Genomic DNA, 5,963 nt, shown 5'->3' with positions numbered 1-5,963 from the left:
GGAACCAATTTTCAAAAAATGTGATTGAAAATTAAAACAGCGTGCAGTTATTTATTTTGTTTGTGTGTTCGGCTAGAGGAGCAGGGAGAACAACACATGCGACTTAATCTTTTTGAAGTCTTCTACTTTCTAACACAAAGGCCAAGGTGTCCGAGCGAGCTTTTTGTTGTGTTTGGGCTGGGGGAAGTTTGGTTCAGTGCAGCTGATGCGAGCAGAAGCGGCAGGGTAGTTACTGCTGGCTCGGGAGAAGGGAGCAGCTCGTGCAGAGGTAGCGCGGGTGGTTGAATACCCTTGTACTAAATGAAATTACCCCCAGTCTTTGACTCCCTTCCAGCTTCTCAAATCATCCCACGTGCCAAGGGAACCTCTGGCACCCATCGGGCTGTTTGTTTGTGGCTGTAAATCCCCTGGATCCCCCAAGAGCCCACTCCTCGTGAGCCTCCCCTGTGGTGGGACCACACAGGGCAGACATGGACCTGATGTGGCTCGAAAAGGGAGAAGTCCCAGCAAAAGTGGGTCTGTGACTTGTCCTTACCCATCATCCGGACACCCGCATGCCTGGAAAAAGCGGTGGCACCCAGACTTCTCCAGCCCGCGGTTGGGTTTTGACATCTGCGACTCAAACACCAGCTCAGGTTTGTGGCTGATGACTCAGTGTCACCACAGAAGGAGGTTGCAGCAGCAGCAAACTTCCCCCAAGCACTGGACAGCTGAGATTGGCCAAGCTCCTGCTATGATTAAAAACCTTGAAATAGATTCCTTTTCTTTTTAAACCATGAAGGAAATCTCCCACACACACTGAACAGCAGAGGGGTGACACGGTCTCTGCTGATGCTGCGTCGGGTGCCTTGGAGCAGCATCACAGAGCTCTAGGGCAAGGCCTGACCTGGCATTTGCCATGTGGGGCATGTGGTGGCATTGGAGAGGAGAGAGAATCAGAATGGTTTTACTTGGAAAAGACCTTTTAAGGTCATCGTGTCCAACTGTTAACCCACCCCCGGCACTGCCCCATGTCCCCGAGAACCTCATCTCTGGTCTGTCCAACCCCTCCAGGGATGGTGACTCCAGCACTGCCCTGGGCAGCCTGTTCCAATGCCCCACAGCCCTTTGGGGAAGAAATTGTTCCCAGATCCAACCTCAACCTCCCCTGGTGCAACTTGAGGCCATTTCCTCTGCTCCTGGTGCTTGTTCCTGGGGAGCAGAGCCCGACCCCCCTGGCTCCAAGCTCCTTTCAGGCAGTTCAGAGATCAGAAGGTCTCCCCTCAGCTCCTGTTCTCCAGCTGAACCCCCCAGGTCCCTCAGCCGCTCCATCACACTTGTGCTCCAGCCCCTTCCCCAGCTCCATTCCCTGGATCCTGCTTTTCTCTCTCTGCAGAAGGCCTCTGATTCACAGGCTGGCAGAGGGGGAAGAGGACAGCAAAATGATCCGTGATTCTGCAGATATGGGCAGGACAGGAACAGCAAGAGCAGCCAAGGGAGCCCAAGAGTCCCCAACATCACCTCTGCAGCCAGAGCACCCACCTGCTCACACGAGCGGTCAGTGGGGCTGCAGGATTTAAAATGGCCACAGCGAAACACAGATGGAGCGGAGCAACAGCCAGAAGCCGTGTGAAGCTTGGCAGAGTCCTCCACGCTTGGAGGATGCTGAAACGATTCACTCCAGCAGCTGTTCCTGAGCGGTTGGATGGGTGACGGGAGGAACAGCAAGGGCCTGTCATCTTGTGTGCGAGGGAAACTTGGGGCAGCTTGGGGTGGCCCTGCAGTCAAATGTCCACAAATGTCCAGTCAAATGGCAGCTGGAGCATCCTGTGGCCAGCCCAGGCCCCCCCGAGGGGACACACACTGCCGTCCGTCCCACCACCCACCCTCTGCTCCATTTACCTTCTCACCGGAGCCCAACTCCCTAAGGCCCCGTGGAAAATTCCTGCCTTGATCTGCACCATCTGACTTGTCTGTTCTCGTTCAGGCTCTGAGAAATCCACATCAGCTTCTCCTAGGCTTGCTTTTTTTTTTCCCCCCTCTTTTTACATAAATGAGCATTTTTAGTTTAATAAACGGTATTTTAAAGGCAGACACATCCAGCTCTCAACAGCAGGTCCTACACCAGGACAGTCATCAACATTTGCAGGGCAGTTTTGTGGTGCAGGAGGAACATTTGTGTGTTCATTCTCCAGCCTGAATTCCCACACACGTTTCCCAAGGCAAGAGCCAATTCTGTGCGCTGGTTCACTTCAGCCGCCGAGGGGCAACAGCAAAATAGTGACAGGTTTGCTTGAAGGAGGAAGCAATTTGTGATATTTGCTTTCATTTCAAGCCTAAGTTAAAACCCAGCACCTTGCATTTCCTACTCCTGCACCACCCTTGAGCAAACATTCTTTATAGCAGCAAACAGTATTTATAGCTTTGCCCCTTCTTGACCTGGAAGTAATTGGTTAATTGAGTTAAACAACAAACCTCAAGACACTCGCATGGTTTCCTTCCACCTTCTCACAGGGAGCTGGAGAGTCAAACTCCTTTTACCTCAAGCTGGTTGAAAACATCAAACACCTGAGAGAGCAACGTTTGCTTCCTCACCAAGAAACTGGTTCCTGATGAACCTTCTTCGGGGCCAACAGCTCCTATAAAGCTGCCGCTTTGCTGGGGGCTCTTTGGGGAGGGTTTCTTGGGGCTGGGAAGTAACAGAATGTTTTGTGCTCTGAGCAGGATGTGCCTGAGCTCACCAGGTAAAGGAGACTTGGGGGGTTTGGGCAGGTTTAGTAATGCCAGGATTTTGTGGCTGTGGAGGTTATCTGGGTTTGTGGGGTGAGGCTGAGCTGTTGTCTTGCTGGTGCTGTGTTAGGCACAGACCTCATTCCCCACCTGAGATCCCTGGGGCCATGCTGGTCGCTGCGTGTTCCTGGTTATCTGAAGGTGGCACTTCAGTGGTAACATTCTACAGGCTCCCAAAGCGGTTGTGCTCTCAAAAGTGCTTCAGTTGAGCTGTGAAGCCCCCGTGTCTGTGCTTGGGGGTATGCAGGGAGCTGCAGGTGCTGCACCTAATGCTGCTGGAGGTTGTAAAATATCCACAAAACCCACCTGGCTGCCCCGTGCTGAGCAGTCAGGCTGCCTGTGTGTATTTAACATGGGCTTTTCCTGCATCAAGACTGCAACTTAGCTGTTTTTCTTGCCTATTTGCAGTGTCCCTATGTGGTGGCAATGGCCTTGGAGGACAATGTCAGTGAAGGATGCACCTTGGTTTTCTGGATGCAAAGATGATGCTCTTGACACCTGTTTATGTGCCTCTGCCTCCCAGTCTCCCTCTTCCCTTGTGTCTCTATGTGCCATTGTGATATTTATTAATCTTCATTGGTGTGTGATGCCATTGGGTGAAGAAACGTGTAAAACAGGGGGTTTAGCATGTGAAGGAAACTCTCCTTGGTGGGATCCTTCTCTCTGCAGTGTGAGTGAGGTTCCAAGGCAACTTCATGGTCTTTGTGTCTGAGCTCTGTAAACCCAAAATAACACCACAGTAAATCTCTTTAGCATATGAAACATAACTACATCTCCTAGAACAATTCCTCTGTGCTACTGGTAATCAGTCCAAGCAGAATTAACATAGGCTGGAGAAACTCCTAGTGCTGTTGGCTTGAATCCATGGTGGTCTATGTGGAGTCTTGGTTGGAAAACCTTCTGTGAGGGCTGGATTTGCCGAGTAGGAGATGCAGCTGAGCGAGCTGGGTGAGCTGGAGATGTCTGCAGGAGATGGGGATGATGCTGCAGCCTGCGGCCTCGTGCCGATGGAGGGGGAGCCGGCTGGTCCTGTCCAGCACAGCTGTGCCCAGAGTTTCCCTCTGCAAGTACAGGGGCTGCATGAGGAGTAAAGAGGGTTATTTTCCCAAGGAATTTTCCTTGGCAGCTTTTGAACGTGCTCCGGCTTTGCTGGAGCAAAGAAGAAATCCCAACTGGATCCTGCGTGCTCAGGGAAGGAGCCCTGGGAGCTCCGGGCCTCCATCCCTCGCTCTCATACTCCTGCAGCTTCATCGCAAGGAGCCAAACGCTGCCTCCTCCTTCAAGAAATCACCGGGGAGAACCAAGCACTGGTGTAAAACCGAGGTTTAGAGGCAGCCATGTGGGAACGCAGGCAGCGCGCCGAAATCACAGCATTTTCCTCTGCGGCGATTGCAGTCGAGCTGCAGAAGCAGCTAAGAGGATTAGATATTTTTGATCATATTTGCAGCTGCACTAGCTGTAACCAAGAGGAGGAATCCAAACGCTTCGTGTTGGGAAGTAAGTCCGAGCCTGGAAGGGAGCGCTCTCTCGGGACCCCGCGCCTGGGTACACGTTTGGAGCCGGCTGGTTCGCTGAGCTATGACGAGCTCTCGTTCCTACGGCTGAATCAGTGGCTTTTGGCTCCCTGGAAGACACAGACTCCTGTGGAAAACTCGCTGCGAGCCAGCCGGGATGCAGGGCTGCAATAATGCCTCCAAAATGTCAGCTCCCACGCAGAAGGTTTACGTCTCCCCAGTGCCGCAGCCCAGAGGAAGAAGCCTGCCAGGTTGAAACTGAGGCGTGAGAGGGGAGATCCCTCCCTGGATACCATCGAGAGGGTTTCTTTAATGGTTGTCTTATTAGCAAAGAAAACTAATTTCACTGTATAGTTAAATTTCAGTGTCCAGTTCTCATGCATTTAGCAGTTATCATCCAAATAAAAATGCCTGGCCGTTCCCTCTGAAGCTCAGCCCTGCCGAGATGCTGGTGATGGCAGTAGGAAGCTCCCCCGCCTTTCCTGAGGGACCCCTCAGACCAGCCCTTCGCCCCCACTGCAGGCGGGATGGGCTGAGGGGGCGGGTGGAATCCATCCAGCTCTTTTTCCAATCTTAAATAAAAATGTGGCCTCATAACCAAGGAAGACGTGGCTCCTGCACGCATGGGCGTTTGCTGGAAGCGCTTGGCTGTGCCGGAGGGGTGGGAGTCCCTTCCCCAGGGATGGAGGCTCTGGTGATGCTCCTGGATCCTCCTGAAGCCAAAATCCTGGATCTGAGGCCCAGGTGTAATGTGCTGGAGGAGGGGGGGAAAGTTCTGCATCTCGCTTCCAATTTGCCTGAATGATTTTAGCCCAGAGTCTTAGTGAACAAGGGAAAGAGCGGCAGAGGTAACAAATCCAACCCTTTCCAAATGTGGTCAGGTGGCCGTCATCTGTCAAAAACATAAAATGAGATTGTAATCCTGAATTTGTCCTTTGAATGTACCTGTGCCTGTTCTGCAGTAGTTTCCTTCTAATCCCCAGGGATTAATCCTGAAGTGGATCGAAACATCTGAGGTGAAGGGGCACAGTGGAAATTCCTTGCGGGCTGGTAATAATAACTGAAAGCTGCTCTGTGAAGCAAACCTGAGGCTGACTGGGTTTTTAATGGACATCTGTCTGTAGGGGGAAAAAATGCCATGGCAACTGGCTGTCTGGTTGGCATGTCTGTCTGAGTGAATGGCCGGGGAGAGGACGGGTATTGGTGGGTCTGTGGCTGTGCCTGGGAAATGCTGAGGTACAGCTCGCCGAGGTGGGGAGGCAAAGGTTGTTTCTGCCCTGCGAGCACCAGATCTTGAGGGATTTGAGAGCTAAATCTTGGCATAACGATTGCTTTGTGTGCTGCTGCTGCTGCTTAGCTGGAGCAAGGCTGGGTTTCCCCTCCTCTTTTGTAAAAAATGCGGAAACCAAAAGCTTATAGTGCTTGGTTGAAGATTGCCTGGCGGTTTGATGGGCAGAGTTGGTGGCTCCCAGTTCACAGCTCTGTCCCAAAACAATTGCTACAGAGCGACAGCATTGCTGTATAGGTCCTGTGGCTTTGCTGCCCGAGGAAGGAAATGCCCTTGTTTAGTGTCCGAGGCCAATGGAAATTGAGAGCAAGGTTCACTAAAATGTTGGTTATAGGTGAAACAAGCTCTGGCACTTGTGTATGTCTCTCCTGAGCTCTGTGGACATTGACATT

The sequence above is a fragment of the Nesoenas mayeri genome (genome assembly GCF_963082525.1).
Source record: "Nesoenas mayeri genome assembly, chromosome: 17".
In the NCBI taxonomy this organism is placed as follows: Eukaryota; Metazoa; Chordata; class Aves; order Columbiformes; family Columbidae; genus Nesoenas; species Nesoenas mayeri.
The sequence above is the reverse complement of the archived record's forward strand: the minus strand, read 5'-3'. Positions refer to the sequence as shown.